The sequence below is a fragment of the Bombina bombina genome, chromosome 1, assembly GCF_027579735.1.
Source record: "Bombina bombina isolate aBomBom1 chromosome 1, aBomBom1.pri, whole genome shotgun sequence".
Taxonomy (NCBI): domain Eukaryota; kingdom Metazoa; phylum Chordata; class Amphibia; order Anura; family Bombinatoridae; genus Bombina; species Bombina bombina.
In genome coordinates, this window is record NC_069499.1 from 849,973,726 (window position 1) to 849,986,343 (window position 12,618).

A 12,618-nucleotide genomic window follows, 5' to 3' on the forward strand; every position below is an offset into this window, starting at 1 on the left:
TGATTCATTGCTTGCATTGGAGACTATGACGTAAATTTGAACATGCTTATTTAGTTCTATAACAAGAGCGCGCAATGATGCCTAATTAGAAAGAGGGTGGAACCGATCTCTACGTCAAACCTAACAGCAACCAGGAAATTGAAGCTGGCGAAGGAAGCATGCGAAAATAGGATTAAAAAAATTAATTTTATACTTATAGTTTTGCATTATAAATATTTTTTTTTTTAAAACTGTGAATTTATTAACATTCATTTTATTTATCGAAATATGTATTGTAGTAGACTTACATTTAACATCACTTTAAAGGGCCATACACCTATTTTTAAAAAGTTAGAAAAAGAGGCTGCCAGGGCTGCCAAATGGTCCAAAAAGGTTGTAAGTGGTCTGAAAGTACTTACTATATTATATGCATTACTTCCCTGAGTGATGTAGGGCAGTTAAATTGTCGATTTAGACAAAAATGTGTGTCAGTGGGAAAGCAGGCTGGGTGGAGCCCGAAACGCATACAGCCATGCTTTAAGTATTTACTTACTATCGGCTAGATTACGAGTTTTGCGTTAAGGTAAAAAAGCAGCGTTATCAGGTCCTAACGCTGCTGGTATTACGAGTCTTGCAGGTTTACTGGGCACCGCACACTTTTTTGGCCTGAATGCAACGCAACTTATGTAAATTTCGTAAAGGCTTTTTTCAATGGGACTTGCATAGCGCCGGTATTACGAGTTTGTCCTGGGAGGCCAAAAAGTGAGCGGTACACCCTCTAACACCAAGATTCCTAACGCATTTTAAAGTCAGTAGTTATTAGTTTTACACTACAAAGCTGTAGCATAAAACTCATAACTAAAGTGCTAAAAAGTACACTAACACCCATAAACTACCTATTAGCCCCTAAACCAAGGCCCTCTCGCATTGCAAACACTAAAATAAAATTATTAACCCCTAATCTGCCGCTCCCGACATCGCCGCCACCTACATTATACCTATTAACCCCTAATCTGCTGCCCCCAAAATCGCCGCCATCTACCTACATTTATTAACCCCTAATCTGCAGTCCCCAACGTCGCCGCCACTATTCTAAATTTATTAACCCTTTAAACCTAAGTCTAATCTTAACCCTAACACCCCCTAACTTAAATATAATTTAAATAAATCTAAATAAAATTCATATCATTAACTAAATTATTCCTATTTAAAACTAAATACTTACCTATAAAATAAACCCTAAGCTAGCTACAATATAACTAATAGTTACATTGTATCTAGCTTAGGGTTTATTTTTATTTTACAGGCAAGTTTGTATTTATTTTAACTAGGTAGAATAGTTACTAAATAGTTATTAACTATTTACTAACTACCTAGCTAAAATAAATAAAAATGTACCAGTAGAATAAAACCTAACCTAAGTTACACCAACACCTAACACTACACTACAATTAAATAACTTACCTAAATTAAATACAATTAAATAAATTAAATACAATTAGCTAAATTACAAAAACAAACAAACACTAAATTACAGAAAATAAAAAACAAATTACGAGATATTTAAACTAATCATACCTAATCTAAGAGCCCTATAAAAATAAAAAAATCCCCCCAAAAAAAATAAAAAAAAACCCTAGATTAAACTAAATTATCAATAGCCCTTAAAACGGCCTTTTGCGGGGCATTGCCCCAAAGAAATCAGCTCTTTTACCTGAAAAAGAAATACAAACAACCACCCCAACAGTAAAACCCACCACCCACACAACCAATCCCCCAAATAAAATCCGAACTAAAAAAAACTAAGCTCCCCATTGCCCTGAAAAGGGCATTTGGATGGGCATTGCCCTTAAAAGGGCATTTAGCTCTATTGCTGCCCAAAGCCCTAACCTAAAAATAAAACCCACCAAATACACCCTTAAAAAATCCCAACACTAATCCCTGAAGATCCACTTACCGGGAGAAGTCTTCATCCAAGCAGCAAGATGTCCTCAACAAAGCCGGCAGAAGTGGTCCTCCACTTTTATTTGGAGGGTTGGTTGTGTGAGTGGTGGGCTTTACTGTTGGGGGTTTGTTTGTATTTCTTTTTCAGGTAAAAGAGCTGATTTCTTTGGGGCAATGTCCCGCAAAAGGCCCTTTTAAGGACTATTGATAGTTTAGTTTAGGCTAGGATTTTTTTTTTATTTTGGGGGGGCTCTTTTTATTTTGATAGGGCTCTTAGATTAGGTGTAATTAGTTTAAATATCTTGTAATTTGTTTTTTACTTTGTGTAATTTAGTGTTTTTTGCAATTTAGCTAATTGTATTTAATGTATTTAATTGAGGTAAGTTATTTAATTGTAGTGTAGTGTTAGGTGTTAGTGTAACTTAGGTTAGGTTTTATTTTACAGGTAAATTTGTATTTATTTTAGCTAGGTAGTTAGTAAATAGTTAATAACTATTTAGTAACTATTCTACCTAGTTAAAATAAATACAAACTTGCCTGTAAAATAAAAATAAACCCTAAGCTAGATACAATGTAACTATTAGTTATATTGTAGCTAGATTAGGGTTTATTTTATAGGTAAGTATTTAGTTTTAAATAGGAATAATTTAGGTAATGATAGGAGCAGCACCCCTCCACCGGCATACCAGTCACAAAACTGCTGCAGCATCCAGTAGAGCCCATCCAGTGCAGCAGAGGATATCTGAGATAATACTGTTATCCCACAGGAAGAGGCACGATACCTGATGGTAGTAATGGCCAAAATCCCCAGTGAGATACTGCACACATAACAGGGTATTCCTATGTCCCTGCCCAGAGGAAGAACTTTTCTTCACTTTCTGAGATTAAATTTTTTTAAGTGAAATATTTTCTGCAGATCATTTTGAAATAAAATAACATTTTAATTAGGTAGTTACACTAAATCACCAGCTCAATTGCAATGTGTTGATTCATTGGAGAATAAAGCAGTTCTTTTATGTTTGTTATGCAAATTAGCTGCAGACAAAAAAAAAGTCACCTGAATAAATGTTTTTCTTTTTCTCTTGGCCTAATATAACAAGGTAGCAATGTAGTAACAAAAAAGGTGCAATGCTCATACGAATGTCTTGCATTCAGAAAAAAAACTGCTTTGCAGACTGGGAAAGGCAGGGTTCAGGGATGAAAAAAATCCCTAAGAGCCAGTCAAAAATCAATGCACTGCTACTCTGTATTTTACTGTTCTCTTTAAGCAGCACTCTGTAGGTTTTCCTTAAAGGGCCATAATACCCAAATGTTTAAACACTTGAAAGTGATGCAGCATAGCTGTAAAAAGCTGACTAGAAAATATCACCTGAACATCTCTATGTAAAAAAGAAAGATATTTTACCTCAAAAATTCCTCAGTAGCCACCTCCCATTGTAAATGATTTTTAAGCAGCATTTTAGTGTCTCTGTCCTAGGACAGCTGAAAGGATGAGCCTCGTGCACTCTCATATTATTTCAGCAATCAGGTAAAGGAAGCTTACTATGAAATCTCATGAGAGTTAAGTCAAATCTCATGAGATCACAGTAAGAGTACATGACCTCAGCACTGCTGATGCTGATTGGCTGCTGTTCATTTCTTCATTTTTTTTTTATTTTTACCTGCAGCTGAGTATAACTTTTTACACAGAACTTACTCTGCTGAGCTGAGGAAATTGTGAGGTAAAATATCTTTCTTTTTTACATAGAGATGCTCAGGTGATATTTTCCTGTCAGCTTTTTACAGTTATACTGCACTAGTTTCAAGTGATTTAACTCAGTGCATCCAGAGCACAGTGCAGCCAAGAGAATAGCACTGTTTGAGCAGCGCTACAAAGTGAAAGCGCTAACAGTTCCTGCATGTGTCCAATTCTTTCTGCAGTCATGCTGCATTTTCTGTGATGACATCTCACATCACAGCATTTTCTGCCTTTGGGTTTCCCTGTATCATTCAGCCTGCTGGAACTCTCTTCTATCTTCTTTGTAAATTATATGTCCCAGTCATAAAGGGTGAGATCCCAAACATGAATCCAACACCTATATTTGCAACCTTCTCCTGGAGGACAAGAACAAAAACTGAGAAGAGATGGGAGGTAGGGGGTAATTTAAATCGACACTGAGCCCAAATTTTTTTCTTTTGTAATTCAGATAGAACATGCAATTTTAAGCAACTTTCTAATTTACTCCTATTATCAATTTTTCTTCGTTCTTTTGCCATCTTTATTTAAAAAAGAAGGCATCTAAGCTTTTTTATTAGTTCAGACCTCTGGACAGCACTTTTTTATTGGTGGATGAATTTATCCACCAATCAGCAAGAACAACCCAGGTCGTTCACATAAAATGGGCAGGCATCTAAACTTACATTCTTGCATTTCAAATAAAGATACCAAGAGAATGAAGAAAATGTGATAATAGGAGTAAATTAGAAAGTTGCTTAAAATGTCATGCTCTATCTGAATCATGAAAGAAAAAATTTGGGTTCAGTGTCCCTTTAAGCTTGTGCGAGTCCTTGGCCTCATCCAAGTGCCAGGAATTATATCCCACATGTTATGGACCCTATGGACTATTATCATTAAACAAAAGAAAAAAGCACCACACAGTAAACTACTGTAGACTGGAGAAAGGTCTAATGGACTGACAAATCAAATAAGGAAATCTTCAGTTCATCACACAGTTTTTTTGCATGGCATTGAACAGGTGAAAGGATGGTTACTCATTGTGCAACACCAACTGTCAAAAATAAAAGATTAAATGTGATGGTCTGGGGCTCTTTTTCTGTGTCCAGAGTCAGCAACTTGCACAGAGTGGGTGGAACCCTGAACAAAACAAAAACAGAATTTATGTTTACCTGATAAATTTCTTTCTCCAACGGTGTGTCCGGTCCACGGCGTCATCCTTACTTGTGGGATATTCTCTTCCCCTACAGGAAGAGAGCACACAGCAAGAGCTGTCCATATAGCCCCCCCTCTGGCTCCGCCCCCCAGTCATTCGACCGACGGTTAGGAGAAAAAGGAGAAACTATAAGGTGCCGTGGTGACTGTAGTGTATGGAGAAATAAAAAATTGTAAACCTGACTAAAAATCAGGGCGGGCCGTGGACCGGACACACCGTTGGAGAAAGAAATTTATCAGGTAAACATAAATTCTGTTTTCTCCAACATTGGTGTGTCCGGTCCACGGCGTCATCCTTACTTGTGGGAACCAATACCAAAGCTTTAGGACACGGATGAAAGGAGGGAAACAGTCAGGTAACCTAAACGGAAGGCACCACAGCTTGCAAAACCTTTCTCCCAAAAATAGCCTCCGAAGAAGCATAAGTATCGAATTTGTAAAATTTGGCAAAAGTATGCAGAGAAGACAAAGTCGCTGCCTTACAGATCTGTTCAACAGAAGCCTCATTCTTGAAAGCCCATGTGGAAGCCACAGCTCTAGTAGAGTGAGCTGTAATTCGTTCAGGAGGCTGCCGGCCGGCAGTCTCATAGGCCAAACGGATGATGCTTTTGAGCCAAAAGGAAAGAGAGGTAGCAGTAGCTTTCTGACCTCTCCTCTTACCAGAATAAACGACAAACAAAGAAGATGTCTGTCTGAAATCCTTTGTTGCTTCTAAATAGAATTTCAAAGCACGAACTACATCTAAATTATGTAACAAACGTTCATTCTTCGAAACTGGATTCGGACACAGAGAAGGAACCATTATTTCCTGGTTAATATTCCTGTTGGAAACCACTTTTGGAAGAAAACCAGGCTTGGTACGTAAAACTACCTTATCCGTATGGAATACCAGATAGGGTGAAGTACATTGCAAAGCAGATAATTCAGAAACTCTTCTAGCAGAGAAATATCTATGGAATGTAAGGGTTCAAACGGAACCCCTTGAAGAACTGAAAGAACTAAATTTAGACTCCATGGAGGAGTCAAAGGTCTGTAAACAGGCTTGATTCTGACTAAAGCCTGTACAAACACCTGTACATCTGGCACAGCTGCCAGACGTTTGTGCAACAAGACAGACAGAGCAGATATCTGTCCTTTTAGAGAACTAGCTGACAAACCTTTATCCAAACCCTCTTGGAGAAAGGAAAGTATTCTCGGAATTTTAATCTTACTCCAAGAGTATCCCTTGGAGTCGCACCAACAGATATATTTTTTCCATATCTTATGGTAGATTTTCCTAGTCACAGGCTTTCTGGCCTGAATCAGAGTATCTATAACCGAATTTGAAAACCCACGCTTAGATAGAATCAAGCATTCAATTTCCAAGCAGTCAGTTGCAGAGAAACTAGATTTGGATGTTCAAATGGACCTTGTACTAGAAGATCCTGTCTCAAAGGTAGCTTCCATGGTGGAGCCGATGACATATTCACCAGGTCTGCGTACCAGGTCCTGCGTGGCCACGCAGGAGCTATCAGAATCACTGATGCCTTCTCCTGTTTGATCCTGGCTACAAGCCTGGGAAGGAGAGGGAACGGCGGGAACACATAAGCTAGATTGAACGACCAAGGCGCCACCAAGGCATCCACTAGTGTCGCCTTGGGATCCCTGGATCTGGATCCGTAGCGAGGAACCTTGGAGTTCTGACGAGACGCCATCAGATCTATATCTGGAACGCCCCATAGTTGAGTTAACTGGGCAAAAACCTCCGGGTGGAGTTCCCACTCCCCCGGATGGAGAGTCTGACGACTCAGATAATCCGCCTCCCAATTGTCTACTCCTGGGATGTGAATTGCAGATAGATGGCAGGAGTGATCCTCCGCCCATTTGATGATCTTGGAAACCTCTTTCATCGCCAAGGAACTCTTCGTTCCCCCCTGATGATTGATGTACGCTACAGTCGTCATATTGTCCGACTGAAATCTTATGAAATTGGCCTTCGCAAGCTGAGGCCAAGCCAGGAGTGCACTGAATATCGCTCTCAGTTCCAAAATGTTTATCGGGAGCAGAGACTCTTCCCGAGACCATAGACCCTGAGCTTTCAGAGAGTCCCAGACCGCGCCCCAGCCTAAGAGACTGGCGTCGGTCGTAACAATGACCCACTCTGGTCTGCGGAAACTCATTCCCTGAGACAGATGGTCCTGAGATAACCACCAGCGGAGTGAGTCTCTGGTTACTTGGTCTACTTGAATCTGGGGAGACAAGTCTGCATAATCCCCATTCCACTGATTGAGCATGTACAGTTGTAATGGTCTTAGATGAATTCGAGCAAAAGGAACTATATCCATTGCCGCAACCATCAACCCCATTACCTCCATGCACTGAGCTATGGAAGGTTGAGGAATAGAGTGAAGAATTTGACAAGCGCTTAGAAGCTTTAACTTTCTGACCTCTGTCAGAAAAATCTTCATTTCTACAGAATCTATTATGGTTCCTAGAAAAGGAACCCTTGTGGACAGGGTCAGCGAACTCTTTTCTATGTTCACCTTCCACCCGTGAGACCTGAGAAAGGCTAAAACAATGTCTGTATGAGCCCTTGCTTTGGAAAGTGACGACGCTTGGATTAGAATGTCGTCTAGGTAAGGTGCTACCGCAATGCCCCTCGGCCTTAGAACCGCTAGAAGGGACCCTAGCACCTTTGTGAAAATTCTGGGAGCAGTGGCTAAACCGAATGGAAGAGCCACAAACTGGTAATGTTTGTCCGTAAAGGCGAACCTCAGGAACTGATGATGATCTTTGTGGATAGGAATATGTAGATATGCGTCCTTTAAGTCCACGGTAGTCATATATTGACCCTCCTGGATTGTTGGTAAAATCGTCCGAATGGTTTCCATTTTGAACGATGGAACTCTGAGGAATTTGTTTAGAATTTTTAAATCCAGAATTGGCCTGAAAGTTTCCTCTTTTTTGGGAACAACCAACAGGTTTGAGTAAAACCCCAGACCTTGTTCTGCTTTTGGAACTGGGTGTATCACTCCCATCTTTAATAGGTCTCCTACGCAATGTAAGAATGCCTGTCTCTTTATCTGGTCTGAAGATAAGCGAGACAAGTGGAACCATCCCCTTGGAGGAAGCTCCTTGAACTCCAGAAGATACCCCTGAGAGACAATTTCTAGTGCCCAGGGATCCTGAACATCTCTTGCCCAAGCCTAGACGAAGAGAGAAAGTCTGCCCCCCCACTAGATCCGGTCCCGGATCGGGGGCTACCCCTTCATGCTGTCTTGGTAGCAGCAGCAGGCTTTTTGGCCTGTTTACCCTTGTTCCAACCTTGGAATGGTTTCCATGCTGGTTTAGGCTGGGAAGCGTTACCCTCTTGTCTAGAGGCTGCAGAATTAGGAGCCGGTCCGTTCCTGAAGTTGCGAAAGGAACGAAAATTGGATTTGTTCTTAGCCTTGAAAGGCCTATCCTGTGGGAGGGCATGGCCCTTTCCCCCAGTAATGTCAGAAATAATTTCCTTCAATTCTGGCCCGAAAAGGGTCTTACCTTTGAAAGGAATATTAAGCAATTTTGTTTTGGACGACACATCCGCCGACCAAGATTTTAACCAAAGCGCCCTGCGCGCAACTATTGCAAAACCTGAATTTTTCGCCGTTAGCCTTGCCAATTGAAGAGCGGCATCTAAAATAAAGGAATTAGCTAACTTTAGTGCGTGAATTCTGTCCATGACTTCCTCATATGAAGTCTCCTTTTGGATCGTATTTTCTAGTTCCTCGAACCAAAAAGACGCTGCCGTGGTGACAGGAATAATTGCACGAAATTGGTTGGAGAAGGAACCCTTGCTGAACAAAAATCTTTTTAAGCAATCCTTCCAATTTTTTATCCATAGGATCTTTGAAAGCGCAACTGTCCTCTATAGGAATAGTTGTGCGCTTAGCTAATGTTGAAACTGCCCCCTCAACCTTAGGAACCGTTTGCCATGCGTCCTTTCTGGGGTCGACAATGGGGAACATTTTCTTAAATATAGGAGGTGGAACAAAAGGTATGCCTGGTTTCTCCCACTCCTTGGTCACTATGTCCGCCACCCTCTTGGGTATTGGAAAGGCATCAGCGTGCACTGGGACCTCTAGGAATTTGTCCATTTTGCACAATTTCTCTGGAACCACCAAAGAATCACAGTCATCAAGGGTAGCTAGCACCTTCTTAAGCAAGGCGCGGAGATGTTCTAGCTTAAATTTAAACACCACAAGATCAGGTTCTGCCTGCTGAGCAATTTTTCCTGAATCAGAAATTTCTCCCTCAGACAGACCCTCCCTCACAGCTAATTCAGATTGAGGCGAGGGTACAATAGATAAATTATCTTCAGCGCCTACTTGCTCATCCTCTGTATTTAAAACTGAGCAGTCGCGTTTTCTGGGAAATGTTGGCAGTTTGGATAAGAGATTTGCTATAGAATTATCCATTACTGTTGTTAATTGCTGCATAGTAACAAGCATTGGCGCGTTTGATGTACTAGGCATCGCTTGCGCGGGCAAAACTGGTGTAGACACCGAAGGAGAGGATGATGAACTATCCCCACTACCTTCACTTGATGAATCATCTTGGGCATTTTTATTAAATGTGGTAGTACTGTCCTTACTTTGTTTGGACGCTATGACACAATTTTCACATATATTTATTGGGGGAACCACCTTGGCTTTAGTACACACAGAACATATGCTATCTGAAGGTACAGACATGTTAGACAGATATTTGGCAGGCTTAAATGCAATAAAATTAAATTTAAACAAAACCGTTACTGTCTCTTTAAATAATAAAAGAGTACACTTTGTTTCTGCAAGATCGAAAAAATATCAAAGAAAAGTCCGATCTTTACGAAAATTACACCCCAGTGTCTTAATAGCTTGAAAGTATTGCACCCCAAATTTCAAGACTCTAGTCCCAAAAATTAGCAAAACGGAGTAAAAAAACATAATTTATGCTTACCTGATAAATTTATTTCTCTTGTAGTGTATCCAGTCCACGGATCATCCATTACTTATGGGATATTCTCCTTCCCAACAGAAAGTTGCAAGAGGATCACCCACATCAGAGCTGCTATATAGCTCCTCCCCTCACATGTCATATCCAGTCATTCGACCGAAACAAGACAAAAAGGAGAAACCATAGGGTGCAGTGGTGACTGTAGTTTAATTAAAATGTAGACCTGCCTTAAAAGGACAGGGCGGGCCGTGGACTGGATACACTACAAGAGAAATACATTTATCAGGTAAGCATAAATTATGTTTTCTCTTGTTAAGTGTATCCAGTCCACGGATCATCCATTACTTATGGGATACCAATACCAAAGCTAAAGTACACGGATGATGGGAGGGACAAGGCAGGATTAAGCGGAAGGAACCACTGCCTGAAGAACCTTTCTCCCAAAAACAGCCTCCGAAGAAGCAAAAGTATCAAATTTGTAAAATTTGAAAAAAGTGTGAAGCGAAACCAAGTCGCGGCCTTGCAAATCTGTTCAACAGAGGCCTCATTTTAAAGGCCCAGGTGGAAGCCACAGCTCTAGTAGAATGAGCTGTGATCCTTTCAGGCGGCTGCTGTCCAGCAGTCTCATAGGCTAGGCGTATTATGCTCCGAAGCCAAAAGGAAAGAGAGGTTGCCGAAGCTTTTTGACTTCTCCTCTGTCCAGAGTAAACGACAAACAGGGTAGATGTTTGACGAAAATCTTTAGTAGCTTGTAAGTAAAACTTCAAGGCACGGACTACGTCCAGATTATGTAACAGACGTTCCTTCTTTGAAGAAGGAATAGGACACAATGATGGAACAACAATCTCTTGATTGATATTCTTGTTAGAAACCACCTTAGGTAAAAACCCAGGTTTGGTATGCAGGACTACCTTATCTGCATGAAAAATCAGATAAGGAGAATCACATTGTAAGGCAGATAGCTCAGAGACTCTCCGAGCCGAGGAAATAGCCATTAAAAACAGAACTTTCCAAGATAAAAGTTTAATATCAATGGAATGAAGGGGTTCAAACAGAACTCCTTGAAGAACTTTAAGAACCAAGTTTAAGCTCCACGGGGGAGCAACAGGTTTAAACACAGGCTTAATTCTAAACAAAGCCTGGCAAAATGCCTGGACGTCTGGAACCTCTGCCAGACGCTTGAGCAAAAGAATAGACAGAGCAGAAATCTGTCCCTTTAAAGAACTAGCTGATAATCCTGTCCAAGCCCTCTCTCGGATAAAAGACAATATTCTAGGAATCCTAACCTTACTCCATGAGTAATTCTTGGATTCACACCAATAAAGATATTTACTCCATATCTTGTGGTAGATTTTCCTGGTAACAGGCTTTCGTGCCTGTATTAAAGTGTCAATGACTGACTCAGAGAAGCCACGCTTTGATGGAATCAAGCGTTCAATCTCCATGCAGTCAGTCTCAGAGAAATTAGATTTGGATGTTTAAAAGGACCTTGTATCAGAGGGTCCTGACTTAGAGGCAGAGACCATGGTGGAAAGGTTGACATGTTCACTAGGTCTGCGTACCAAGTCCTGCGTGGCCACGCAGGTGCTATCAGAATCACCGATGCTCTCTCCTGTTTGATTTTGGCAATCAGTCGAGGGAGTAGAGGAAACGGTGGAAACACATAAGCCAGGTTGAAGAACCAAGGCGCTGCTAGAGCATCTATCAGCGACGCTTCTGGGTCCCTGGACCTGGATCCGTAACAAGGAAGCTTGGCGTTCTGGCGAGACGCCATGAGATCCAACTATGGTTTGCCCCAACGATGAATCAACTGAGCAAACACCTCCGGATGGAGTTCCCACTCCCCCGGATGGAAAGTCTGACGACTTAGAAAATCCGTCTCCCAGTTCTTCACGCCTGGGATCTGGATTGCTGAAAGGTGGCAAGAGTGGTACCCTTCCCAGCGAATTATTTTTGAGACTTCTAACATCGCTAGGGAACTCCTGGTTCCCCCTTGATGGTTGATGTAAGCCACAGTCGTGATGTTGTCCGACTGAAATCTGATGAACCTCAGAGTTGCTAACTGAGGCCAAGCCAGAAGAGCATTGAATATCGCTCTTAACTCCAGAATATTTATTGGAAGGAGTTTCTCCTCCTGAATCCACGATCCCTGTGCCTTCAGGGAAATCCAGACTGCACCCCAACCTAGAAGGCTGGCCCGAGACAACCACCAGAGAAGAGAATCTCTGGACTCTTGATCCAGATTTAGCAGAGGGGACAAATCTGTGTAATACCCATTCCACTGACTCAGCATGCATAATTGCAGCGGTCTGAGATGAAGGCGCGCAAATGGCACTATGTCCATTGCCGCTACCATTAAGCCGATTACCTCCATACACTGAGCTACCGCAGGGCGCGGAATGGAGTGAAGAACACGGCAAGCATTTAGAAGTTTTGATAACCTGGACTCCGTCAGGTAAATTTTCATTTCTACAGAATCTATAAGAGTCCCTAAGAAGGAGACTCTTGTGAGTAGGGATAGAGAACTCTTTTCCTCGTTCACTTTCCACCCGTGCGACCTCAGAAATGCCAGAACTATCTCTGTATGAGACTTGGCAACTTGAAAGCTTGACGCCTATATCAGGATGTCGTCTAGATACGGAGCCACCGCTATGCCTCGCGGTCTTAGAACCGCCAGAAGTGAGCCCAGAACCTTTGTAAAAATTCTCGGGGCTGTAGCCAACCCGAAGGGAAGAGCTACAAATTGGTAATGCCTGTCTAGAAAGGCAAACCTTAGAAACCGATGATGATCTTTGTGAATCGGTATGTGA

At 41.5% G+C, this 12,618-nt stretch overlaps 1 protein-coding gene across 4 annotated transcripts in view; it reads right to left on the minus strand.

Moving 5' to 3' along the window:
- Positions 1-12,618, minus strand: part of VRK3 (VRK serine/threonine kinase 3) — a 403,485-nt gene that overhangs the window by 311,459 nt on the left and 79,408 nt on the right. The gene's annotated exons all lie outside the window — the stretch shown is intronic.